The 27796-nt window shown below is 50.1% G+C and overlaps 1 long non-coding RNA gene across 1 annotated transcript; it reads right to left on the bottom strand.

Moving 5' to 3' along the window:
* On the bottom strand, positions 1 to 26890 carry LOC115079749. Its single transcript, XR_003853362.1, has 3 exons — positions 26721 to 26890; positions 22336 to 22545; positions 1 to 6335 (listed from the first exon to the last, which is right to left on the bottom strand). It is a non-coding gene; the product is annotated as an uncharacterized LOC115079749 (long non-coding RNA).
* Between the last annotated feature and the right edge of the window lie 906 nt (positions 26891 to 27796).

Genomic DNA, 27796 nt, shown 5'->3' with positions numbered 1-27796 from the left:
TAGAGAAATCACCACATCTATTTATTACTCGCTGTTCCAGCAGGTGCGATCAAAACAAAAACAATGCGTCATAAAACAGAGAATAACACAACGCATACAATGCCAATCCCCATCCATGTCTCAAGGAAGTCTAAGAAATGCACAGACGCAGAGGAAGCCCAAAGCAGCGGGAGGAGACAGCCCGGGCAAAAACTCCACAACAGGGGCGCTTTGCAGTTCTTTTCCCTTACCCCCAGTGCCCTGCAAGGAATTTGTTCCACACAGAATCCCAGCCACGGTCGCAGAATAAGGACTGCGTCATTCACTCTGTCTGCCCATTTCCAGCTGCCGGTTCTATTGTCACAGGTCTCACTCAACCTCGCTGTGGTCTTCTCCCTCCCTCTGAGGATCATTTTCAAATGATTTTATCTGGTTAACTAAGCATTACCTTCCTAAAATTGTCCCCTCTGTGCAGGTAGAAGTACCCCTGCTCTTTTACTGCATTGGCATTAACCGTGTGGCAAAGGAGAGGGTGGAGCCAGCAGTCATTTTGAGGTGCTGAATTTGCACCTGCACTGTGGAGATGCTCATGGTGCCAGCTGGCCCTACAGCCTGAGCTTCTCCTAGTGACACCTTCCCTCTTTATGCTTTGTCCCATGATTTGGTGACTGTTGGTATTTGACCCTTGGATTTCTGCCTGATTTTGCATATTTTTATTTTATCATTACCCATTTTTCCAGATTTTTAAAATCTTCTTTCCTCTCATCTGCCTCCTCTGGCATCTCTACTCTCTTGCAGACTTTCATAGCTGCAGCCAGGGTCACTTTCTCTTCTAAATCTTCCCCATTGAGGATGACCAGACCTACCTTTGCCCTGTGGCAGCCTGCTGGTCACTTCTTCTTTACCAGAGCAGACCCCACTGACCGCCACTCTCCGCTGCTCTATCAACCTCTCACCTACTTTATAATGTTTCTGCCCGCTCCCAGCCTGGCTATAGCTTGCAAGGAACAGTTCAAAGGCTTTACTGAAATCCTGAGGGGCCACATCTACTGCACCCCCCAATCTATTACTCTTCTCACGTCATCAATGTGAATCCTGTAACCCACAGCTCTCAAGGTACTGCCATATTGCGTCACCGTGCCCACCACTGATGTTAAACTAACAGGATTATTACGCCATCTGCTCTGTTGGAACCTCTCTTGTCTGAAGTAATAAGGGGTAAAGGCAGCACACGTCATTCGATCAGTAATACAGCTTATCCATTGCAGGCTTAATACTGAATTACCCATGATCACATATCACAGCACTAGTCAAGGTAAATCAGAAGATGACTAGGTTCCTGCCTCAGTGAGCTTAGCACGTAAGCCTGAGCAGAGGTAGTACAGGCAGCATTTGAACCCATGACTTTAGATACTGCTGCATTATGGGAGAAGAGCCTGAAGAAATGCAAAATCACTTGCAGGAGCTCCCAGCCAATCAGGGGCCAGATTTGTTCTTTCCCTGTGAGAAGTTTTCTAAATGTCTCCACAGTTTGTATAGGGTTAAAATACCCTTCAGAATTGCTCCAACAGTTTTCTGTCCCAGTTGTTTGCATTCAATCTCCAGTGCGTTTCCTGTTCCCTAGTACTGCTTAATTCCTCCCACCATATCATCACCCCCAGCACAAAAATAACATCCACCTCCCAGCCCACGCTCCAGGCTGCAGCCCTCTCCAGCTGATATGCCTTCACCCCAAGAACAGTATTTCCAGGAATCCCCAGCACAGCACCCAAGGGATTCCTGGGAAAACTGGACCCTGAGGCCAAGGTCAGAGGCTGCCAGATGTCTCCGTTGCTTGTCCCCAGCGAGGGAAATGTTCTCCTGCAGATGTTGCAAAGGCTGTGCTGATGGTGAATGTTCTCTCACACTCACAGACTACGGAGACAAACAAGCGTTGCACAAACGTCCATAAAATTCAAACCGCTGGCTGGAGTAGAGATTTAGGATCCAGGTTTCTACTGTGCCCAGCCGGGAATCTTCTAATCGCTGTTTTCTACTGTACATCAGCAATATAGCGTAACACAGTGGAATACATTACCATGCAACGGAGTAAAATAGTGTATACAAGAGTGCAAAGAGCTTAATGATTAACAACATGACCATGAGGAGTATAGTCAAAGGCGACGCTCATGGAGGAAGCAGTAAGAGCAAACCTCGATATCTCACATTGCCTGCTCTCCACTATCCAGTTCTCTTAACTTGCCTGGGTCACTCTCAGCTGGGATCCCACTTGAGGTAGCCTCTGGATACAAGAAAGGACCACAGGGACCCTATAACCACCATGCATTTGTGTAACACTTCCTACCATCAAATCCCATCTCTCCTACTGTACAATCACTGCCTCAAGACTGGTTCTTAGAAACGTGATGGTAGAAAGAGATCACCTAATTCTGGTTTCCAAGCCCTACTCCTCCCTCAGCGATCCCATGTTCATTCCATGCCTTCTTGCATCCACCACCAGCGTCTTCCCTTCTTTCATACTTAGAAGGACTTCCTCCCCTATACTGTACCTCTCCCTTAGGGTTTTGCAGCCTAAATGTACAACGCTGCATTTTTTAGCATTAAATCGTAGACCATTCCTTCAGCTTTGCTAGAGCCCTCCTCATGTTTCCTCACCTTTCTGCCTGTCCATCCTGTTATAGATTTTGGAATCATTGCCAAAAAGACAAATCCTTCCCAACAATCCTTTGTAATGTCACTCACAAAAGATTTGAAAAGAACGGATGCAAGGACTGATCCCTGTGCGTCACTGCTAATAGCACCCCCAACTCCATTTAACACTACCCTCTGTCACCTCCCACTCAGGCAGTTTGTAATCCAGTCATTTACTCTAGGGCCCATATCAAGGACTTCAGTTTATTTACAAGTGGCCTATGCAGAACCGTGATAACTACAGCCACACCTACTTATGTATGTGCTAGTGAAAATGACCCTAAAGCAACTAACCCTACTGCTCTTAACACCGATGCACTGATAGCTGGGTATTCTGATTATGAGTTCTCCCATCAGTCCAAGCTGTGCGTCCTCCAGTTGGCTGTAGCTATTCCTGTTGGCTGTGGGTCCTCCTGCAGGCGTCTGCGTGTTCATCTTCGATGCATAGTTCCTCCCTTCCCGAGCTACAGTGCTTCATCTCAGACTCACAACTGACCAGAGATGCAGCACTGCACCTAGGGCTGGGAGACACAGAAACTTCTTTCTGCAGAGCAGTCCATCTACTGCCACTCACAGGCGAAGAGATGCTGACTATGCCCACTGCCGGCTCGGGCAGTAATGCTAGCATCACCACTGGTTTCAGCAGTAAATGTTAGCTATGATCACTGTTGGCTGGAGCAGTAATGTCACGATCACCTCTGGTTTGAGTAACAATGTTGGCTCTGATCACGGCTAGCTTGGTAATGCAGAGTGTGTTTGAGCCTGGGCTACTGCGCTGAGATCTCAGAACTCAGCTCACTTGTGTCCAGATTCTGGGCGACCGATCTATGCAGCATTCCACTTCAGACCGTCAGGCCCTGCATACCTTGAATACATGTCAGCATGTGAGATGGAAATGCACAGTTTATGGGGAGGAGAGGGGAAAGGATTTGGGGATATGGAACAGATGTAGGTCATAAAAAACTCCAGCAGATTGAGGGTGGGGCGATGTTCTGTGCTTTGCATTAAAAATGCCCTGAAATTCAGAACACAGTTTTCTAATGCAGTCACTAAAACAATTTTAACTCCCAATGCCGTAAGCTAATGCATTGGGAGTTAAAAAAAAACCCAAAAAGGCATAAACCCCAAAATGTATGTAAAAAATGTTCAGTGCAGGTCCTGGCTCCAGAACTCAAACATCTGCCCATGGACCAGGAGCCACATTTCCAGCACTATGCAAACCCAAGGTAAGCCAGCATCCCTCTCTATACTGAGGGAGAGTAATAGGGAATGCCGGCGTCCCTCTCTATATGGAGGGAGAGTAATAGGGAATGCCGGCGTCCCTCTCTATACGGAGGGAGAGTAATAGGGAATGCCGGCGTCCCTCTCTATATGGAGGGAGAGTAATAGGTAATGCCGGCATCCCCTCTCTATACGGAGGGAGAGTAATAGGTAATGCCTGCATCCCCTCTCTATATACGGAGGGAGAGTAATAGGTAATGCCGGCATCCCCTCTCTATACGGAGGGAGAGTAATAGGTAATGCCTGCATCCCCTCTCTATACTGAGGGAGAGTAATAGGTAATGCCGGCGTCCCTCTCTATACGGAGGGAGAGTAATAGGGAATGCCGGCGTCCCTCTCTATACGGGGGGAGAGTAATAGGGAATGCCGGCGTCCCTCTCTATACGGAGGGAGAGTAATAGGTAATGCCGGCGTCCCTCTCTATACGGAGGGAGAGTAATAGGGAATGCCGGCGTCCCTCTCTATACGGGGGGAGAGTAATAGGGAATGCCGGCATCCCTCTCTATACGGGGGGAGAGTAATAGGTAATGCCGGCGTCCCTCTCTATACGGGGGGAGAGTAATAGGTAATGCCGGCGTCCCTCTCTATACGGGGGAAGAGTAATAGGTAATGCCGGCGTCCCTCTCTATACGGGGGGAAGAGTAATAGGTAATGCCGGCGTCCCTCTCTATACGGGGGGAGAGTAATAGGTAATGCCGGCGTCCCTCTCTATACGGGGGGAGAGTAATAGGTAATGCCGGCGTCCCTCTCTATACGGAGGCAGAGTAATAGGTAATGCCGGCATCCCTCTCTATACGGGGGGAGAGTAATAGGGAATGCCGGCGTCCCTCTCTATACGGAGGGAGAGTAATAGGTAATGCCGGCGTCCCTCTCTATACGGAGGGAGAGTAATAGGGAATGCCGGCATCCCTCTCTATACGGGGGGAGAGTAATAGGTAATGCCGGCATCCCTCTCTATACGGAGGGAGAGTAATAGGTAATGCCGGCGTCCCTCTCTATACGGAGGGAGAGTAATAGGTAATGCCGGCGTCCCTCTCTATACGGAGGGAGAGTAATAGGTAATGCCGGCGTCCCTCTCTATACGGGGGGAGAGTAATAGGGAATGCCGGCGTCCCTCTCTATACGGGGGGAGAGTAATAGGGAATGCCGGCGTCCCTCTCTATACGGGGGGAGAGTAATAGGGAATGCCGGCGTCCCTCTCTATACGGGGGGAGAGTAATAGGGAATGCCGGCGTCCCTCTCTATACGGAGGGAGAGTAATAGGGAATGCCGGCGTCCCTCTCTATACGGGGGGAGAGTAATAGGGAATGCCGGCGTCCCTCTCTATACGGGGGGAGAGTAATAGGGAATGCCGGCGTCCCTCTCTATACGGAGGGAGAGTAATAGGGAATGCCGGCGTCCCTCTCTATACGGGGGGAGAGTAATAGGGAATGCCGGCGTCCCTCTCTATACGGAGGGAGAGTAATAGGGAATGCCGGCGTCCCTCTCTATACGGGGGGAGAGTAATAGAGAATGCCGGCGTCCCTCTCTATACGGGGGGAGAGTAATAGGGAATGCCGGCGTCCCTCTCTATACGGGGGGAGAGTAATAGGTAATGCCGGCGTCCCTCTCTATACGGAGGGAGAGTAATAGAGAATGCCGGCGTCCCTCTCTATACGGGGGGAGAGTAATAGGTAATGCCGGCGTCCCTCTCTATACGGAGGGAGAGTAATAGAGAATGCCGGCGTCCCTCTCTATACGGGGGGAGAGTAATAGGTAATGCCAGCAGTAGCGTGGGATGTCCATGGGCACTCACTTACATGCACAGTGTTGTATGCACTTTTTTTGGGTACAAAACTCCCAGCTGCGTCAAGGAATAAAGTTTGTGCAGAAAAAACGTGAGCGAACCTGCGCTCTGCCAAGTGCACTTTATTACATGGGCCTCCCACTTTGAGCTAGAAATGTTCCTCAGGGTGGGTGTATGCACGGGTGTGTGAGAGAGAGGACACAGCATCTGTCTCTTAAAAGCAAAATTCCTATTTTGTTAGTGTTGTGTGTACGGCAGGATCCCAATAGGTTTCTCTGGGAGCTTAGAATGGCACCTGCCGCCACCTCTTGGGAAGATGGTAGCCGCTGGCACTATCCCCCGACTCTGAGTTTCTGAAAGATGGGGCAGATCTAATCTTTTTGTGTTACCTAGAAGCCCGCATGGAAGAGGCCAAGGGGGGCCTTGATTTTAGGCCTGTCCTTCCTGCTCTGTCCAGCCGATCGGCCTCTGCCCTCTCTGCCGCTGGCACTTGTCTGTCTCTCTTCATTCTAATCTTGCTGGCTCCCATCATGTGGCCAGTCCATGCCCCTTATCTCAGGAGCAGCGCCTCACTCCGGCATCACCTCCAAGGGCAGTCCTGCAACAAGCAGAATTACAAACAATTATTTCTGAATGAAACATGTGAGAGCATGGACATAGTCATGAATGCAGATAGAGCCACGAAGGACTCCACAATGTATTCACCCACAATATCTTAAGCATGCATATATGCATACATCATTATTTATACAGCCAAAAAAATTGTTAAATAGAACAAAGAAACTTTCAAATATACCTGTTGTTATAAAGGTATTTTTGTATTTCATATTAAAAACCCCCAAATTAATTTTCACACAAAAGCATATCCATGAACTAACAATATCATCTCATTCTCGTTCTTGTGGCCTGGATTGGCCTCTGTTGGAAACAGGATGCTGGGCTTGATGGACCCTCGGTCTGACCCAGCAGGGCTATTTCTTATGTTCATATGTTCTTATCTCAATTAAAACCCTTATCACACAATGAACCCCTCTTATTGATGAGTAAACATTTCAAATAGCAACACTGACAAAACTCATCTAACTTCCCATCACTTCATAATATTCTTCTTTACAATTCCTACAAGAGTCCCTTGAACTGATGATACGAACAGTGTTGTGGATAGATGGTACTTCAATATTAAAGATTTTTCTACAATATGTTAACTGCTCTATTCAATGGAATTCAGTGGTAGGATCAGTCACTAATTTCCAAACCTAGATGTCTACATACAGACACATCCATGCCCACAAGCATTCAAACACACACGCAAACATACATGCATCCACGTCCACACAGGTATACAAATACATACACGCATCCACGTCCACAGGTGTACAAATACATACACGCATCCACGTCCACACAGGTATACAAATACATACATGCATCCACGTCCACACAGGTATACAAATACATACACGCATCCACGTCCACACAGGTATACAAATACATACACGCATCCACGTCCACAGGTGTACAAATACATACACGCATCCACGTCCACACAGGTATACAAATACATACATGCATCCACGTCCACACAGGTATACAAATACATACACGCATCCACGTCCACACAGGTATACAAATACATACACGCATCCACGTCCACAGGTGTACAAATACATACACGCATCCATGTCCACACAGGTATACAAATACATACATGCATCCACGTCCACACAGGTGTACAAATACATACACGCATCCACGTCCACAGATAAACAAAAACACACACACGCATCCATATCCACATCCACAGATGTACAAGCACACACCCCACACCCACAGGTCTGCAAACACACACATATATGAACAACAAGCAGGTAGTTTTCCCTGTGAGGAGCGTAAGTGTAGAGCTTTGTGGGTACCTTTGCTGCCCGAAACAAGGTGAATAATATTGAAACTCCTCTCCAGCTGAAAGCTGCGTGTGGGAATACCTTGGTAAGATCAAGCGGAGGACTGCACGGAATTTCACCCACATCGAGAGTACGCCCGGCCTAGTGTCCAGGTTAACAAGCGGCTGGATGTGCTAGTCTAGCACCCAATGCAATAAGGGGATTAGCACATCCAAAACCTGCAGTCGATAGCACGCATCACGTGTAAATTCCATGTAGATGAGGCTATTAGTTGTTCCCCTGGCGCTCAATGCACACTCTTTGACGTGGCAAACTTAACTTCAGCCCCAGTGCTGGCCTGAAGTCATTCCGGGAGTCAAGGGCTCATGGCAGAAGCAGCCTCGGGCAGTTCCTGGGTGCCGGTGGCTGCCCTGGCTCTGGCCTAGATGTGGGGGCTCGCTTCACAAGTGCAGCAGCCCTGCCCGCACGCTTCCCGCTGTCTCGGGAGCGGTTTTACACTTTCCCAGACTCCACCTGGATTTGGGCTGGGCTGGGCTGCTTTTCCTGTGCCTGCAGAAAAGGCAGAGATGTTGTTGAGGGGGGTGGAAGGGTTGCTGAGCTGTCCCTTAGTTCCTGAAATATTTCCTCCTGTCAGACGTTCGTGCGCACAACCACGCCTCCTGCTCACCTGATACACTGAGCGCAAGGGACGCATAATTTCTCCCTAGCGCATCCTTTTTAACGCAGCACGCAGGAGAGGTGGCTGTGTGCGCATTAGAAAAATGGGTGCTCGATACCCGGGCGTCTTTATTGCATCGGCCTGTCGAGGTGGCACATTCTTAAAAAGTCCACGGCTTTGCTTATTGCGCTCACCATCTCAATTTCTTATTAAAACCCCTGTGCATCTTCATTAGATGTCCATGGGCTTCTATCTGCAGCTGGAATTGTGCCTTTAACTCTGATTTGAGCCACCAGCCTCGTAACTAAAACTACCTTTTGCTTTTTCGTGATTTGGGCTGCAGAAATCTCCTGCCTTTTATGGTTAAAGCCAGATTTCTGGGACGGAGCGTTAAAAAGAACTCAAATCCTGAACCTGGCGGCTGAAGGGGAGCTTGTGGCTTTTCTTTGTGGATAAATTATAACGCCAGGAACAAAGGCAGGTTTAGGGCATTAATTAGGCCTTTGCTTTCCATGAGGAGAGGAAGTGATTCACGCAAGCTTTGGCTTCCTCCAGGTTTGGGTCTGTCTAACAGAAGCCCAGCCCGCCTTCCACTTCTGGATTTACCTCGTGCATCTGTGATCGCGTAGCTCCAAATCCTCCAAGAAAATCAGGTTCATAGCCGCCTCAGTGGGTAACGAGCAGAAGAACTGAGGCTTATCCTCCCAACTTCTGTTCCCTTACTGCTGGGGTCTCCACCCCTTCCCAGGGAGGCCATGCCAGGGATCCAGCATCCTTCCCAGGAAGAAATATTTGCTACTCTTACTCCTGATCGTGCTGGAGTTGGTGTGGAGTAAATCAGGATCGCACTCAGGCCAATACAGTAGGTTGAGCTCGGCCGAGCACGCCATTAGCCCCCATTTGGCCACGCATTTTCGACGCGCTATTTTTTAGAGATGTGAATCGTGTCCTCGATCGTCTTAACGATCGATTTCGGCTGGGAGGGGGAGGGAATCGTATTGTTGCCGTTTGGGTGTGTAAAGTATCGTGAAAATCGTTAAAATCGTGAGCCGGCACACTAAAACCCCCTAAAACCCACCCCCGACCCTTTAAATTAAATCCCCCACCCTCCCGAACCCCCCCCCAAATGCCTTAAATTACCTGGGGGTCCAGCGGCACACTAAAACACGGCACACTAAAACCCCCTAAAACCCACCCCGACCCTTTAAATTAAATCCCCCACCAAATGCCTTAAATTAACTGGGGGTCCATAGGGGTGGTCCATAGCTTAAATTACCTCCGTAGCCTTAAATTACCTCCGTAGCGGCGGTCCGTAGCTAAATCGGGGGAAGGGGGAGAGCAGGAAACCGGCACACTAAATCGTGTAGTCTTCAGCCGGCGCCATTTTGCAAAATGGCCGCCGCAAAATGGCGGCGGCCATAGACCAAAACGATTCGACGCAGGAGGTCGTTCCGGACCCCCGCTGGACTTTTGGCAAGTCTTGTGGGGGTCAGGAGGCCCCCCCAAGCTGGCCAAAAGTTCCTGGGGGTCCAGCGGGGGTCCGAAACGACCTCCTGCGTCGAATTGTTTTCCGTACGGAAAATGGCGCTGGCAGGAGATCGACTGCAGGAGGTCGTTCAGCGAGGGTTCCGGACCCCCGTACCACTCATAACCCACACACACACTCTTCCCCTCTCTGCGCATACTCTGAGAATTTAATGTATTAATTATCCTTTTTAACAGAGCAAATAAAAACCAAACTGCTGCTCAGGACAAACCAGCCACAAATGCTAAAAGGATATATTTACTGCAGTGCTAATGGTGACAAAACCCCACTCCTCCTGATCAGTAAATAGCTAGTGCTCCAGTCAGATACTAAGGGCCGAACACTAGCCTGCTCCATCTGAATAATTTTGGAATCACAGAGACCGTACTGAGCACGAGAGCAGTGCATTAGTACCAGCTCTGGAGGTGACTGGCGGGGCAGCGAGTGGCTGCAGCACTGGGGAGTGGTCTCAACCAGTTCCAGTCTGCTGTGGGGGAAGGGGTATTATCCCTCACCGGGGGGGGGGGGGGGGCACCTGAGAGGCATTTGAGTCCCGGCAGGGAGACTGCAAACCCATCCCAGTGAGACAAAAACAGAGAACCAATCAGAGTGCACACGTCTGATAGGGGCTCTGGGCAGCCCTGTAGCACAACCAGCAAGGAGTATGAAATCCAGCAGTAACTATCCTCACTGTGCTACGAAAGCTTTAAGCTTCAGAAAAAGCCTTTCTGCTCCAATGCATTTCAGTGGCAGATTGTTTGCCATTCGTTTCCCTTTTAAAATATCCCTCCTGCAGTGGTTGCAGTATGTATGCTCAGGCGCATCCTGATGCATGCTGGTCTTTGAAGTCCCGCTCTTAGCTCAGAGTGCAGTGTGGTTAGTATTAGAGTAAGGCCTGGAAGTGCCACTTACAGCTTTGCAGGCCCCGCCTTCCCAGATCCTGGGCTCTGTCGTGCTGCAATGTCTGGACCTCAGCCGGGCTTGGGGTTCTTGCTCAGAAGCCCTCCATCTGTCCGTCTGTCGCACTCTCTTGCTTTCTTTTCCCTGTGTAACTATTTTCCGGAGTAAACTGAGTGTCTGGCAAGGTGCCAGCTGTGCAGCCTGAAACACTGCCTTTTAAGGCTCTGCTTTCCTTCCATGAGATGTCTGTGTCTTGGAGGTGGGAGCTGGAATCAGCCGCCTTCTCACTTTCTGCCTTCTCCAGGGAAGAGCGGCAAACATGAGCTTCTAAACTGACAACCAGTTTTCCTTGCTTTATTTTATCTGAGAGACAGACAGACAGACAGCATGAAGAACTTTCTCGGCTGTCTTGTGGGGCTTGAATGCTAGTCAGCCATACCACAGTTGTTCCTATACCAAGAAGGGTGGTTTGGCTCTCCCTGGGATCTGTCCGTCACGGGTTTCTTCTGCACCAAGTTGGGCAGGTGGTCCTGGCATTCCTCAGATAGCCAGTGACTTGCAGATCTTTGTAAGGAGGCCGTCCTGCCGCTGCTTCCTATCTTATCCTTCCATTTCTACCCCACCTTGGTAAGCCATAAGGGTCACTCTAAGTGGCTACAAAGTTAATAAAAAAAATCATAAATACAATCCAACATAAATTCAAAGACATAAAATGCAACTCATGTGCATTCAATAAATAACTAAATTCATGATCAATAAACCTAATGCTAAACAATAAACATAGACTCTATTACCTCACTCATTAGGGAAGATCATGCAATAAAATTCTATCCATGAATCCAAAACAGGTCAAATTAAAGCAGGACTGAATGTCTCTGCCCTATCTGCATGCAGGCCAGCACATCCTCTTCTGAGTTACTCGCCACATCCTTCTCCATCTGATGTTCCTTTGGCATAAAACGTAAACACTCTACTTTCAACTCGTATTAAGCAAGAATGCTCCTGACACAGGAGGAAAGTGCTTGTGTGACATTAACGGTGAATAAAAGTGGAAAAGATTTCAGATCAATAGTGGAGCTCCCACTGCAGCCTATAAACCCTCGTCAGCTTTTCCGTTTCAGACTCTAACATTGGCAGGGCTGAAGCTTTCTCTTTTTGAAAACGCTGTGGAAAAAGCCGAAAGCTTGCCTTGGTTTTATGTCAAAGCCTTGCATCCCGTCAGCTCTCTCCCATAGCCCTCTGCAAGCTCGCTGTCATCCTCTAACCCAGGAGCGTGTGATCTGGGGCATCTCGCACTGCTCTGTTTACTTGTGAGATTCCTGCTGGCTTGCAGTGCAGTCCCTGGGGCTCGTTGGGTTTCCAGGATGGGAAGGGGTGAGAGTGAGGAGCACCAGTTCTCCCAGCCCCATAACTCATGAGTAGAACTGACAGCAATTCCCCTGGCGCAGGAGGTTTATCTACAGGAAGTGAAGGCAACATGAAACCAACGGTTTGAGGCTTTGAGAAAGTGGTGGAGGCTCTTGTGCTGGGCCGGTGGGGAGAAGGTTCATGTGGATCACCCCAGGACAGTCTCTTCTTTCAGAGGCGAAGGCTTCCTACTAGCCCTGTACTGTGCCGCTGTCCTCACAATCTCCCAAAGCAGCCTTGAGTGACGACAGCATTGCAAGTGTCCTAAGCAGCACTATCCTTCCGGGCCCCTGCAGCTCTGCACTCGCCTTTTGGGAGATCTTGAGGCGGGTGGCAGCTCTGAATGAAGACAGCAGGATGGGGAGGATAGCTTAAGCTGCCCACCACAACTACATTTTTGCTAGGTTATCTTCTTCCCTTTTTGATCATCATTCTAATGAGTGATTTATTCTTCTAGGATGTTCCCAAATTACTCTGTTAACCATAGTTGATGGAAGTCCTGCCACTCCCATGTACTCTAGGCTGGATCTCTTCCTTCCTTCACTCCTTATTCTCCTACAAAGCATTTTTTATTTCCCATCACTCCAGGCATGAGTGACATACACCCAGGTTTGGATTTACGTCTCCGGATGAGGTCATTGGATGTCCCCTCAGAAGCTGTGGCATCAGGGTAGGAAGGGGTCCTCTACAAAGATGCTCTGTCATCAATGGATCCCCCTCTTCTGCCTTCGGTTGACATAACGCACCCCTCTTAAAGGGGCCCGGCCTCATCTGGACTCAGTGAAGGAAATCAAAGGGTCATGGGATAAAGGCTCGAGGATGGAGATGAAGAACAGAGTGCATGGGGGTAACTGGGGGTAACTTGCTGGTGTGGCAGTTGCTACCCTTAACCAATAACAGTATCAAGGCTTAATGCAGCTCCATCATTGCTCTCTGCTTTAACGGCAGTGGGAAAAGGGGAATTGGATTCAGACAGCAAGCAACGAGAGCCCGACTTTTACGGTCTGGGAAACAAATAATCATGGGGATAACCTGCATGAAGGGGCAGATACTATCATAAGCTTTCTGAGCAGACTGGATGGACCGTTTCATCCTTTTCTGCCGTCATTTCTCTGTTTCAAGGTGTCCCCAGACAGGTATCCTTTCTGATCCTGCGTGCACCTTCCATCTTGACTTGTTTGGAAAGGTGATAGAATAAATGAACTAAACTTCCCTCCCTCTATAGATCTCACCGATTCTACCAGAGATAAAACTTGTTCATGAATTCCCTGATCACTGCCACTTTCTGTCCTATACAAGAAGTTCCATCAGATGGCTGTTTCTATCCCCAAGTTACGCAGTCTCTCAGTATCTGCAAGTTGAGCTCTGACTACCGCTCCTCCTGCATTTTGTTTTACATTTAAGCACCGGAGACACAGAACTGTGCTCTAATATCAGACTTTTTGTCCAAATCTATGGATCCAGCTTCCTGACGCACTGCGGACAGAGGCTTGCCGCAAAACTTCAGAAAGCATTTAAAGGCTTTTTAATTTAGGCAGACCTTTAGTATATTAGAGTAATGTATGAAGGGCTAGCACCTGTAACAGCTGAGGCTGCTCACATTCTACATTTGTGGTCGCTGTCTGATGCTCTGGAGACGAGTAGTACTATGTTAGTTTACTTAAATGTTTCTGTGATTTTAATTATTGGTGTTCATTATGTCACCTTATTAGGACTTGGGCTAATTGTGGCCTATTTATTTTTTAAATAAACATCATTAATGGCCCCACCATACGCCGTGTGATGTCACTGAGGTGTCATCGCCACTCTGAGCAAGCGAATACCTTGCTAAGGGCTGTTTTGTCAGCTTAAACCTACACCCAGGACATTTAACAGAATCCAGATTAGTATTCATGTTTATGTATGCATTAATACAGCGATGTTTTCCTGCACTCTGCATTCATGTCTTTTTACAATGTTGCAGTTTATCAAGAAATAGATACAGTAACTTTCTGGGCATGAGAAGTTTACAAAGTAACATACAGAAACACAGGAGGGGAAAGAAGAAAGGAAGAAAATTAGAAACCAATAATACGACTAGTGAAGTCCCAGGCTGTGGGATGTACAGTGTTAGGGCCAGGACCCAGCAGGTTCTGCGCTCTCGTCTCTCCCCTAGCACTAGGCACAGTCTCACAGCAGGAGAGGCGTTTGGGTTTCTCTTCCTTAAGGGCTGCTTCTTGAGCTTTCCAGTCCGATCCTGCTAGCTGTAGCAGTTCAGCCCGAGCCCTCCTGCTTCTGGACATTATGAGCATGGCGGCTGGAGAGTTGGAAGATGCTCACTTGTGGAGCATCTTTCTTGGATTCGGGTAAGTCAAACTGAAGAAGCAGAATAAAACAGATCATCCCTGCCCACCTGTCTCGCTTTTCTTCACGTCCCCTCTCCTGTCTTCTCTTTCCCCTCCCATCTCATTTTGCTTTCTTTTCCTCTCCTTCTCCTTCCCCCAATCCCCATCTCAATGCTGATACCATGAAGAAGGAAGTGACTTCTGCCAGTTTAGTTGCTCATAGGAAAACTCATTACTCGATGATTCCTATCTCTATCAGATATGTTTAAAACTCCCCCACAAAATCAAAGATACCACAAAAATGAACAGAAACCTTTTGGCCATTTTGACACTGGCATAAGGTAGAAATGCACAAGCCCTCTCAGAAGAGTTCTTCTATTTTATGGCCCGCTCCCTTCCCTTCGGTGGTTACAGCTGGCCACATCTGGAAGGTCAGTACAACTTTCCTGCTGCCAAGGTTTCCCCAGGCTCTGCGACTAGTTTGAAGTCCGTTGGTCTGCCTGTTGGGGGTATTTTGAGCCTGTGACTTTCCAGATGGACATTCCTATCCCATGACTTTGTCATGCTTGTGGTAGGCGAGTGTGCATTGTCAGTCTGAAACACACCTTTCATAGACTGGCGTTTGTCTAGGACTTGTGAGCACTGGTGCCCTATCAGTGTATACCACTCTCACAGGTCACTTCACAAGTCCCATTCTTGGTACAATCCAGCCATAACAATAACATTTTATTACATGACTAATTCCTACCATGTAGATATAAGTTGTGATATAAGCACAGGAAACCTAACTGGAACTCTACACATACACATTTTAGCTCACACAAATCCAGCAAACATTCAAACACAAGGTATCCACATACTTTGTGTTTGAGTATCAGCTTATGTGGCTAAAAGTGCACACACACCCCTACACCCTCGAAAATGATTGTGGAAAGTACGTGCACCCTCTTACACCATCCAAAACTACAGTGCAAAGTATGTGCACATTCTTACACCATCCAAAATTACGGTGCAAAGTACGTGCACCCTCTTACACCATCCAAAACTACAGTGCAAAGTACGTGCACACTCTTACACCAACAAAAACTACAGTGCAAAGTACGTGCACCCTCTTACACCATTCAACACTACAGTGCAAAGTACATGCACCTTCTTACACCATTCAAAACTACAGTGCAAAGCATGTGCACACTCTTACACCATCATAAACTACAGTGCAAAGTATGTGCACACTCTTACATCATCCAAAACTATAGTGCAAAGTACGTGCACCATCTTACACCATCCAAAACTACAGTGCAAAGTACGTGCACACTCTTACACCAACGAAAACTACAGTGCAAAGTACGTGCACCCTCTTACACCATTCAACACTACAGTGCAAAGTACGTGCACCTTCTTACACCATTCAAAACTACAGTGCAAAGTATGTGCACACTCTTACACCATTCAACACTACAGTGCAAAGTACATGCACCTTCTTACACCATTCAAAACTACAGTGCAAAGCATGTGCACACTCTTACACCATCATAAACTACAGTGCAAAGTACGTGCACCATCTTACACCATCCAAAACTACAGTGCAAAGCATGTACACCATCGTAAACTACAGTGCAAAATACGTGCACACTCTTACACCATCATAAACTACAGTGCAAAGTACGTGCACACTCTTACACCATCCAAAACTACAGTGCAAAGAATGTGCACACTCTTACACCATCGTAAACTACAGTGCAAAGTATGTGCACACTCTTACAACATTGTAAACTATAGTGTAAAATATGTGCACACTTACACCACTTACCCCATCAACACTATAGTGTAAAGTACATGGATACTTTTACAAAATCCAAAACTACGTTGCAAAGTAAGGCAGCGGTCCAAAGAAGGCAAACAATGTGGTGTGAGGTTAGTATTGGAAGACCTATGAGGAGAGGCTGAAGGAGGAGAGGAGGTGCAGGGGAGATATGATACAGACCTTCAGACACTGAAAGGGTTTCACAATGCATGGAATTCCAGCCTTTTCCATTGGAAAGAAATTAGTAGAACTAGGGGCCATGAAATGACACTTCAGGGGGGAACACTTAGAACCAACGTCAGGAAATATTTCTTTACGGAGAGGGTGGTGGCTGCCTGGAATGCCCTTCTGGAGGAGGTGGTGAAGATGAAAACAGTGAAAGAATTGAAGAACGCTTGCATGGGGTAACTTGCTGGTGTGGCAGTTACTACCCTTGACAGAAGGCTTGGGGATTATTACCCATAACCAATAAGTTTTGAAGCTTTTAATGCAACTGCAACATTGCTCTCCGCTTAGACGGCAGAGGGGGAAATGAGTAATTGAATTCAGACAGCAACCACCAGGGGCCCCAACATGTACGATCTGGGGAACTGATAAGCATGGGGACAACCTGCACAGAGCTGCAGTTATTACCCGTGACAGAAGGCTTGGGGATTACCACCCTTAGCCAATAAGCCTTGATGCTTTTGATACAACTGCAACATTGCTCTCCGCTTCGACGGTGGGTGAAGGGGAGTTGGATTCAGATGACAACCAACATGAGTCCTGACTTTTACAATCTGGGCTACTGATACGCAGACGTAAGGGACAAAGCACAGGACTGCTTCTATGGCAAAGTCCATAAGCAATGCACGTCAAGCAGCTCTGTCTGAATTTTCAAGGCGGCTCATCATCCAGTGAAAATGTTGCTAGCTGACATTTTTATGGGTTATTGTAAGGCTTGAGGGTAACCTGCACAGTGCAGCAGATGCTACCATACGAAGCTTGCTGGGCAGACTGGATGGACCATTTGGTCCTTTTCTGACAGTATTACTACGTTACTACGTGCACACTTACACCATCCAAAACTGCAAACTCTTTTGAAAGTGAAATCTTAATGTACACGTGGTTCTCCCCGAAACATGTTACGTTCTTAGGAATATTTGTCTTTTTACTGGGGCTAAAAGTCCACGTGTTATGAAGCTATGTACAGGCTTAGCTGGCTGAAAATCCACTTAGGTGTTTCAACCATTCTACCCACGTAACTCCCAATTTTTATCCACATGGTTCCTAGGTCTTTGAAAATCTACCCCATGGTATTTAAATATCTATCCACCTTTCTCAGAGTCTGCACGTTGACTGCTGATCTGTGACACCCGTTTCTAATTTAGCACAATGGAATAAGTCCAATTTCTGTTTCGGAAGCTCTATCCAAGCTGCTCAGAAATATGCGATCGTGAGCCTCATCATTCAGCCTGCGGACAAATATTTCTCTAGAATTTAATCCCTTCCTTTATCTGATTCAGCCAGTCACGCGCTCCCTAGAGAGACCCTCGAGTAGCCCTGAATCCTAGCTCCCTCTCCTCACCGTGCTGACCTCGGATTCGCGGGAGCTCAGTATAGTTCTCATCTTTGGCAGTGTTTAAGAGCTCTTTGGGATGCTTTAGGTGCACTGGAGGTGGTGGGAGAAACCTGATGGGGTCCCCCTCAGGCCCATCTTTAGAAACCAGCCCTGAACACCTCTAGTAAGTCGCATGCCTGTTACACTGTAGGTTTTTTCCCTATGGGACTTCTGCTAAATACAGTTTAAATTGATACATTGTGATTTATTTTACTGTTATTCTTACTGTAATGTATATTTTTTCGTTTTTTTAACCATGCTGAGGACAAGCTTCAGTGGTGACTTGGCTGTCCCCTGCTCTGAGCAGTTTAACGTGCGGACGTTTTGCTGTATTTGGCGGGGGAGGGGGATGTTCCATGCAGGCGAGCTTATTTCCCAGGTGCAAAGCCATTTTCAAAGGGGAATTAATGCAAGGTGCAAGGACAAAATGGCCATAGGTGTTGCATCTAAGCAGGAAGTTTGCAAACTCTGCCCTTTAAGTATTACTCTGACAGCTTATGCAGAAATTGTCATAATAAGAAAGTGTTAAATTGTCGTCAATACTGCAGTGTAACTTTTAGGGGATGTGCGCGCACTCTCTGAGCCTAACTGGTGGCCACCAAAACTCTTTCAAGCCATTATTAATGCAGCTAAAAGCCTCCTCTTCTGTCTTATATAATAACAATCCTAATTCAGTATTTGTACAGTGCTGTTAGTGTACCCAGCACTGTACAAGGTTATCCACATGGTCACACTGGCCCTGCCCCTTGCAGTCTAAATGTGAGCATTGGGAGGTTAAGTAACCTGAATTCACAGAGGGATTTGTGGGGTGGGGGAGGGAAGGAGAGCTGGGCTTGAATTCTTGCAGCCCAGGATAATAAGAATTTGCACTTCTGTGGTGCCTTTCCTCGAAACAGGATCCCAATGCGCTTTATAATGAAAGGACTTCAATGTCCAGTCTCTTCTGCCCCTGTCTCAAACTTGTTACTCTAAAAGCCATGCGTGTGTTTCCCCTAATAACATTCTCCAGTCCAAGTTTCCCAGACATGCGGGGGGAGGGGGTTTCCGATCCACTCCTACGTGCAGACTGCAGAGGCAGGGGCTGTCCCAGAAAGTCGCTTTCTTTTGTCCTGACTGCACCTGTTTGGGGTTTTTGTTACTCTGTTTCTGTCTCTTCTCCCTTATTTTTCTCTCTCATTCTTTTGTTATTTCTTCTCAATAGTGTACTAGAAGTGTTTACATTTGTCCTTGCTCACACTTAGAAGCCGTCCCATTAACAATGTTTGCACACTGGCAGTAATCTCTAGGACATCCTTAATGATCAACTGGAAATATGCACAGGGCAAGGAAACACACAACAGAGCTACACCGGTGCACGTGGTTCAGCGCACGTACACACACACACACACACACACACACACACCAGTGCACGTGGTTCAGCGCACACACACACACACACACACCAGTGCACGTGGTTCAGCGCACGCACACACACACACCAGTGCACGTGGTTCAGCGCGCACACACACACACACCAGTGCACGTGGTTCAGCGCACGCACACACACACACACACACACCAGTGCACGTGGTTCAGCGCACGCACACACACACACACACACACACCAGTGCACGTGGTTCAGCGCACGCACACACACACACACACACCAGTGCACGTGGTTCAGCGCGCACACACACACACCGGTGCACGTGGTTCAGTGCACACACACACACACACACACACCGGTGCACGTGGTTCAGCACACACACACACACACACACACACCAGTGCACGTGGTTCAGCGCGCACACACACACACACACCGGTGCACGTGGTTCAGCGCGCACACACACACCGGTGCACGTGGTTCAGCGCGCGCACACACACACACCGGTGCACGTGGTTCAGCGCGCGCACACACACACACCGGTGCACGTGGTTCAGCGCGCGCACACACACACACACACCGGTGCACGTGGTTCAGCGCGCGCACACACACACACTGGTGCACGTGGTTCAGCGCGCGCACACACACACACACACACCGGTGCACGTGGTTCAGCGCGCACACACACACACACACCGGTGCACGTGGTTCAGCGCGCACACACACACACACACACCGGTGCACGTGGTTCAGCGCGAACACACACACACACCGGTGCACGTGGTTCAGCGCGCACACACACACACCGGTGCACGTGGTTCAGTGCGCACACACACACACCGGTGCACGTGGTTCAGTGCACACACACACACACACACCGGTGCACGTGGCTCAGGGCGCACACACACACACACACACACCGGTGCACGTGGCTCAGCGCACACACACACACAGATGCGTGCACACACACGCGCACACACACCAGTGCACGTGGTTCAGCACACACACACACGCGCACACACACCAGTGCACGTGGTTCAGCACACACACACACACACACACACACCCCGGTGCACGTGGTTCAGCGCACGCACACACACACCAGTGCACGTGGTTCAGCGCGCGCGCACACACACACACACACTGGTGCACGTGGTTCAGCGCGCGCGCACACACACCCACACTGGTGCACGTGGCTCAGCGCACACACACAGAGATGCGTGCACACACACGCGTGCACGTGGTTCAGTGCGCGCGCACACCCACACCAGTGCACGTGGCTCAGCGCACACACACACACAGATGCGTGCACACACACCAGTGCACGTGGTTCAGCGCGCACACACACACACACCCCGGTGCACGTGGCTCAGCGCACACACACACACAGATGCGTGCACACACACGCGCACACACACCAGTGCACGTGGTTCAGCACACACACACACACACACACACACCCCGGTGCACGTGGTTCAGCGCACGCACACACACACCAGTGCACGTGGTTCAGCGCGCACACACACACGTGGTTCAGCGCGCGCGCGCACACACACACACACACTGGTGCACGTGGTTCAGCGCGCGCGCACACACACACCCACACTGGTGCACGTGGTTCAGCGCGCACACACACACGTGGTTCAGCGCGCGCGCGCACACACACACACACACACTGGTGCACGTGGTTCAGTGCGCGCGCACACCCACACCAGTGCACGTGGCTCAGCGCACACACACACACACACACAGATGCGTGCACACACACGCGCACACACACCAGTGCACGTGGTTCAGCGCGCACACACACACACACACACACCCCGGTGCACGTGGTTCAGTGCGCGCGCACACACACACACACACACACACACCCCGGTGCACGTGGTTCAGTGCGCGCGCGCGCACACACACACACACACACACACCCCGGTGCACGTGGTTCAGTGCGCGCACGCGCACACACACACACACACCCCGGTGCACGTGGTTCAGTGCGCGCGCACACACACACACACACACCCCGGTGCACGTGGTTCAGTGCGCGCGCACACACACACGCACCTTGACATCCACGATCTTATCCGATGTGCACACAATATTGAGACACTTGCCACACCGTATCGGTGCACACCTGCCTGGCCTGACCAGTAAGATCTAAGTGGCCAGAGCAAGGAATAATCAGATCACATGGACAGTTCTGCCTCTCCAGCCCAGAATCGCTGCAAGACAGAACTGAGGAAGGAAAAGGTTGGCCTTCCCTCCAAACAGTTTAGAAGCTGAGATTACAAACAAATTCCTTAATCATTTGCAGACGGGCTGAGAGGAAAAGAATCTGTCTTGGGAAGGGGGAGAGCCGCTGAGCGTCTAGACAGTGCTGGAACTTGGAAGAGAGCTCGGGGAAGCTTGGATGGGTGCTGGCTGCCCCACACCAAGCCAGTAACCCCCTTATACAGCCAGAGGTCAGGGAGACGCTGCACGTGTGCGTTCAGGCAGGGTCACCTATGGCTTTGAGCTTCTCATTTTGTTTTTGAGGGAGTGGAAGCTGTGAAAGAGCCCAGCAACCACAGCATTTTATCCAGAGACCTCGACAGCTCCACTTACAGAGAGCAGGAGAAAACCTTCAGCCTATTGAAAGAGGCCACTTACCCGGGTGACAGGGAGTAAATTCACACACTCGGTTATCCTGCAAGGCACACACTTTTACCTGCACAGAGAGGAGACATTTCTGCAGGGACTTTTCAAAGCTCACGGTAAATGCACCCCTGCACCAATGCTTATCTGGTAACATCGCGCATGAGGCAAATAAGCACCAAAGTTACAGCAATGCTCTTAGCGGACCTGCGGGCCTACGTCCCAGCAAAACCACACACACAGTTCCACCTGCGATCTGGTGCGTGTAGGTTTGTTGAGAGAATTGTGTGATCTGTGACTGGGATCAGGACAAGTCAGTGAAAAGCCAATGCTTATAAGTTCTTATGAAAAGCGAAGTAAAAAATTGCCTAAGAATGATGCATGGAAACGCAGGGCCTTGTTCACTAAGCATTTTCCCCAGAGACACAGAACGGGAGTACAGACAGGAAAAATACCTCCTGTACCTGGACAGAACTCACCTTGAGCTACCAATGAAGAGGGCTGTGCTAAACGAATAACAGCTCAGAGCGGCAGGCCTGGTACCAGGATGCAGGTCAGATATGGTGGAGGCATTTAAAAGCCATGAACTCGGTGTAATCTGCTTGCATGCCTCAGCTCCTCCAAGTATCCCTGTCGCTAGGGATGTGCATTCAACGTGTTTTGTCATGTTATGCGCATCATATTTTTCTCTGTGTAGAAGAGACCCACGCATGTGAGGATGCATTTTACATGTGTAAGTAACGAAATGAAAGGAATTTACCCATGCAATGAAAAATAAACAAAGAAGAAACCCAAAATGCAAGGAACACAACTTTTCCCATGCACACCCTAAGGGGTAAACAGAGCAGGGACCAGGGTCACTAGGTCACTCCTGGACAGGTATGGCTGCAATAGGCTCCATAGTCATCGGTGAATCTGGCTGGACTCCTGCACTGCGGACCAAGTTCTGACGGCACAATCATGAAGTGAGGGAAGGAGCACATAGAAAACTAGAGGCAGTGCAAGCCCTCACGGCTTCGGAGAATCGAGGCCCGAGTCACTAAGGCTTTCCTGCCAGTGAACCCGAGTCCCCTGGTAAAATGCAAAGAGTTCTGTCAGAGTAAAATGCTAAAGCAGGATGAACTCAAAGGGCAACTGGTAAATGAACCCAGACCTTTCTGTAACCGAGAGGAGAGTCGGGGTTAGACAAGCAAGGAACAAACCCCAAAAGTCAGAGGAGAGCTGAGGCAAAACTCGGCTGCTCTTTCTGACACCTTTATCCCTCATCTGGCTGTGATAAGGAAAAACAAAGCAGAATATTTAAAAGCATCTTTGGTTTGCCTTACATTTCCCAGAGGGAGAGCAGGGAAGGGATCCCCTTTGCTTCTTGGTTCTCAGATTTTGCTTTCTGTAGTTACCACCGATCTTTACATTTAAGGAAATCCCAGAACTCACATGCGGTCAGCTCTGGACCCCTGGCTACTACCAGTTTGATGGTTTTCAAATTACAGGGGGAAAACCGAAGCACCCAGAAAGAAAAAGACGGGAGAGTCAGTGGCAGAGCAGGGGATTAGGACTGAAGCTGGAGAGATAAAGGATGTTTGCCATTCTGGCACTTACATTGTGCAAATGAGACAAGAACTGAACTAACTTAGCTTTAGTAATTCCTGAGATTTTGGGGATGCCTGGACTAACATTTGGGCTCTCCTAGTTTGTTTTTACTGTTTTTGGATGTTTTATTTTGGGGGGGGTGATTTATGATGTTATTATGGTTATAATTTTGTCATATGTTGATTACATTGGATGAAATGTATTGATTGAGAAGGCGCAATGAAATCATTTCTCAGTAAATATAAAGTGGCCTTCTCAAGGTTACGCACACAGTGTCCGTGGAGGAACGGAGGCTCTGCCCCAGCATGAAACCTCCATCCTTCTGCAGGAGCACAAATCTATTCTCAGAGACCCTGATTTGCTATGTTTGGTTGGGAGAATAAGTACAATTCTGGAACTTGCTTTGCCAAAAAATATTTTTTTGAATGAAGCGTGACACAAACTGAAGTAAATAAATCTGAAAATTTCCCATCAGTGATCAAAAACCAAACCTCCAGCCATTTCCTGAGTGTTTCTCATTGGATGGGGGTGGGGGGGGGGGTTAACAGATCACGTTGAAAGAAACCAGGACACCGGGGGGGGGGGGGAAAGCCCGCCATCTCGGAAAGGACTGCATGCAAACCTTACATTAACCTCCGCCCACTGGGCAATGTCCCTGCTGTACCGCCTGCTCGGGAATGTATCCGCTGTACCCTCTGCTCGGGGAACGTACCCGCTGTACCGCCTGCTCGGGGAACTTACCCGCTGTACCCTCTGCTCGGGGAACGTACCCGCTGTACCCTCTGCTCGGGGAACGTACCTGCTGGTACCCTCTGCTCGGGGAACGTACCCGCTGTACCGTCTGCTCGGGGAACGTACCCGCTGTACCGTCTGCTCGGGGAACGTACCTGCTGGTACCCTCTGCTCGGGGAACGTACCCGCTGTACCGCCTGCTCGGGGAACGTACCCGCTGTACCGCCTGCTTGCTGTACCGCCTGCTCAGGGAACTTACCTGCCTTACTGCCTGCTCAGGGAACGTACCCGCTGTACCGCCTGCTCGGGGAACGCACCCGCTGTACCGCCTGCTCGGGGAACGTACCCGCTGTACCGCCTGCTCGGGGAATGTACCCGCTGTACCCTCTGCTCGGGGAATGTACCCGCTGTACCGCCTGCTCGGGGAACGTACCTGCTGTACCGCCTGCTCAGCAGGGAACGTACCTGCTGTACCGCCTGCTCAGCAGGGAACGTACCCGCTGTACCGCCTGCTCAGCAGGGAACGTACCTGCTGTACCGCCTGCTCAGCAGGGAACGTACCTGCTGTACCGCCTGCTCAGCAGGGAACGTACCCGCTGTACCCTCTGCTCGGGGAATGTACCCGCTGTACCGCCTGCTCAGCAGGGAACGTACCCGCTGTACCCTCTGCTCAGGGAACGTACCCGCTGGACCGCCAGCTCGGGAACGTACCCGCTGTACCGCCTGCTCGGGGAACGTACCCGCTGTACCGCCTGCTCGGGGAACGTACCCGCTGTACCGCCTGCTCGGGGAACGCACCCGCTGTATCCTCTGCTCGGGGAACGTACCTGCTGTACCCTCTGCTCGGGGAACGTACCCGCTGTACCGCCTGCTCGGGGAACGTACCCGCTGTACCGCCTGCTCGGGGAACGCACCCGCTGTATCCTCTGCTCGGGGAACGTACCCGCTGTATCCTCTGCTCGGGGAACGTACCTGCTGTACTGCCTGCTCAGCAGGAAACGTACCCGCTGTACCCTCTGCTCGGGGAACGTACCCGCTGTACCGCCTGCTCAGCAGGGAACGTACCCGCTGTACCCTCTGCTCAGGGAACGTACCCGCTGTACCCTCTGCTCAGCAGGGAACGTACCCGCTGTACCGCCTGCTCAGCAGGGAACGTACCCGCTGTACCGCCTGCTCAGCAGGGAACGTACCTGCTGTACCGTCAGCTCGGGGAACGTACCCGCTGTACCCTCTGCTCGGGGAACGTACCTGCTGTACCGCCTGCTCAGCAGGGAACGTACCCGCTGTACCCTCTGCTCGGGGAACGTACCCGCTGTACCCTCTGCTCGGGGAACGTACCCGCTGTACCGCCTGCTCAGCAGGGAACGTACCTGCTGTACCCTCTGCTCGGGGAACGTACCTGCTGTACCCTCTGCTCGGGGAACGTACCCGCTGTACCACCTGCTCAGCAGGGAACGTACCCGCTGTACCCTCTGCTCGGGGAACGTACCCGCTGTACCGCCTGCTCAGCAGGGAACGTACCCGCTGTACCGCCTGCTCAGCAGGGAACGTACCCGCTGTACCCTCTGCTCGGGGAACGTACCTGCTGTACCCTCTGCTCGGGGAACGTACCCGCTGTACCGCCTGCTCAGCAGGGAACGTACCCGCTGTACCCTCTGCTCGGGGAACGTACCTGCTGTACCCTCTGCTCGGGGAACGTACCCGCTGTACCGCCTGCTCAGCAGGGAACGTACCCGCTGTACCCTCTGCTCGGGGAACGTACCTGCTGTACCCTCTGCTCAGGGAACGTACCTGCTGTACCGCCTGCTCAGCGGGGAACGTACCTGCTGTACCGCCTGCTCAGCGGGGAACGTACCTGCTGTACCCTCTGCTCAGGGAACGTACCCGCTGTACCGCCTGCTCAGCAGGGAACGTACCCACTGTACCGCCTGCTCAGCAGGGAACGTACCTGCTGTACCGCCTGCTCTGCAAAGCTGCAGCTACTTTTCTGATTTCATTGTAGCCTTACTTAGTGCAGATAATGAAATCCCAGTAGCAGGCTCAGGTCGGCAGGGCAATCCTGAAAGTTAGCAGTTTGGGAATGAGATTTGCTGCACTAATTCCCCGAGAGATTCTTGGCAGAATGGAGAGAGCCCTCCCTGTGAGAATTTAGCCCCCCAACGGGTCCACTCTGAGCTTGCAGCCAGCAACTGTCTCAATGTACGGCAGCGGGCCTCAGCGCTCAGGCAATGCCGCGATCTCGTTTGCTCACCCACTGAACACCCCTCAGTGCTGAGAGCAGGAGGACGGAGACTCAGGCAGCGGTGGAGCAGGGCTTTATTCCTAAGCTGCTCCTCTACACTTTTCTGTTTCTTTCCCAGACCCTGCAAGGTTCGTGGCAGGAATTCCTCGCACAGTTGCAGCTGGTGAGGGGGAGAACTGGGACCTGCCAGCAGCCCGGATTGCCCGGCACAGGCACAGGGCTCCATTACTGGAGGATTGGTCGCTAATTGCAGCCAGGGAGCCCCTGACTCGCAGAGCCCCTGGTCCAGCTTGCACCTACCTCTCCTGCTGATTGTCCAGAAGTCGATGCTCAGACCTCTTTTGAACCAGGCACTTTTGGCCTGGGGGAGGGGTTCGGCTCTTCTCTCCAGAATATAAACTGCCACTGGGACCCCGTGCAGCCCCTCTAGCTGTTTTAAACAGCACGTGAGGGGGGGGTCTCTGTCCTGATGCTCTGCTCAGTACAGCTCATAAGCTGGAAAACCGTTTTCTTTTACCTTATATGAGCTGAAAGAAGAGGCCAGGCAGCTGGAAGTCACATCTGTCAAACCCTCCAAGGGCCGCCATTGGTTGGTGTGTGGTCATGTGACCTCCTCCCCCCCTGCCTTGACCTGTGATAGTTCAGAAGAGCGTTGGTTTTACCCACTAAGGAAGGGACGTTTGACAATTTTCATATTTCTTCTAAATTTGGAGATTTCAGACAATACTGGAGGCTTGGCCTGAGATGCCAGATGTCCATGTGGAAACCATTAAGTCTGAGAGAGAAGGGGGGTTGGGGGGAGGGGAGGGGGTTAGCAGGGAGAGAGAGAGAGAGGCCTGTGACCACTGCCAGCTTCTTGCCTGGGAACAGGAGTGAAGTCAGCGAAAGTTGTTTGTAATAATTTCCTTCCTTTGCTGTCCTTCATGTGGGAAGGAGCTCTGTCTGCAGGAGCCCTGAGAACTGTAGGCTGGACATAAAACAAATTGTGTCTCGTAAGCCACAGGACCTCCGTGACCCCCACTAAATAAGTAAAGCTCCCCAGGGAATATTTCGCGTATCTCAAACTTCAATAATAATAAAGTATGAGCCAGAGCCCCAAGCCCAGCCCCAGGTCTACGATTCACCCCCCCTATTTGGACTGACTGCACCCAAAACCCGTGAAGTTTCCCCTGTAACCGTTGGGCTCTGTGAATCTCAACTTCCCAATGGCTAAAAACAAGAATGAGGCCAGTGGCACCTTCTAAGCTAAGAGATTTATTGAGGACCGAGCTTTCCTTTCTCAGATGCCACTTCTGCAAGCACAGACTAAGCTGCTGCCCAGCCCTCTGAAGAAAGCTCTTTGTGATGCCAAGGATTGTGTAAGTATCTTCTCTGTA

Source organism: Rhinatrema bivittatum, chromosome 18, assembly GCF_901001135.1.
Source record: "Rhinatrema bivittatum chromosome 18, aRhiBiv1.1, whole genome shotgun sequence".
Classification (NCBI taxonomy): domain Eukaryota; kingdom Metazoa; phylum Chordata; class Amphibia; order Gymnophiona; family Rhinatrematidae; genus Rhinatrema; species Rhinatrema bivittatum.
The sequence above is the reverse complement of the archived record's forward strand: the minus strand, read 5'-3'. Positions and strand labels throughout refer to the sequence as shown.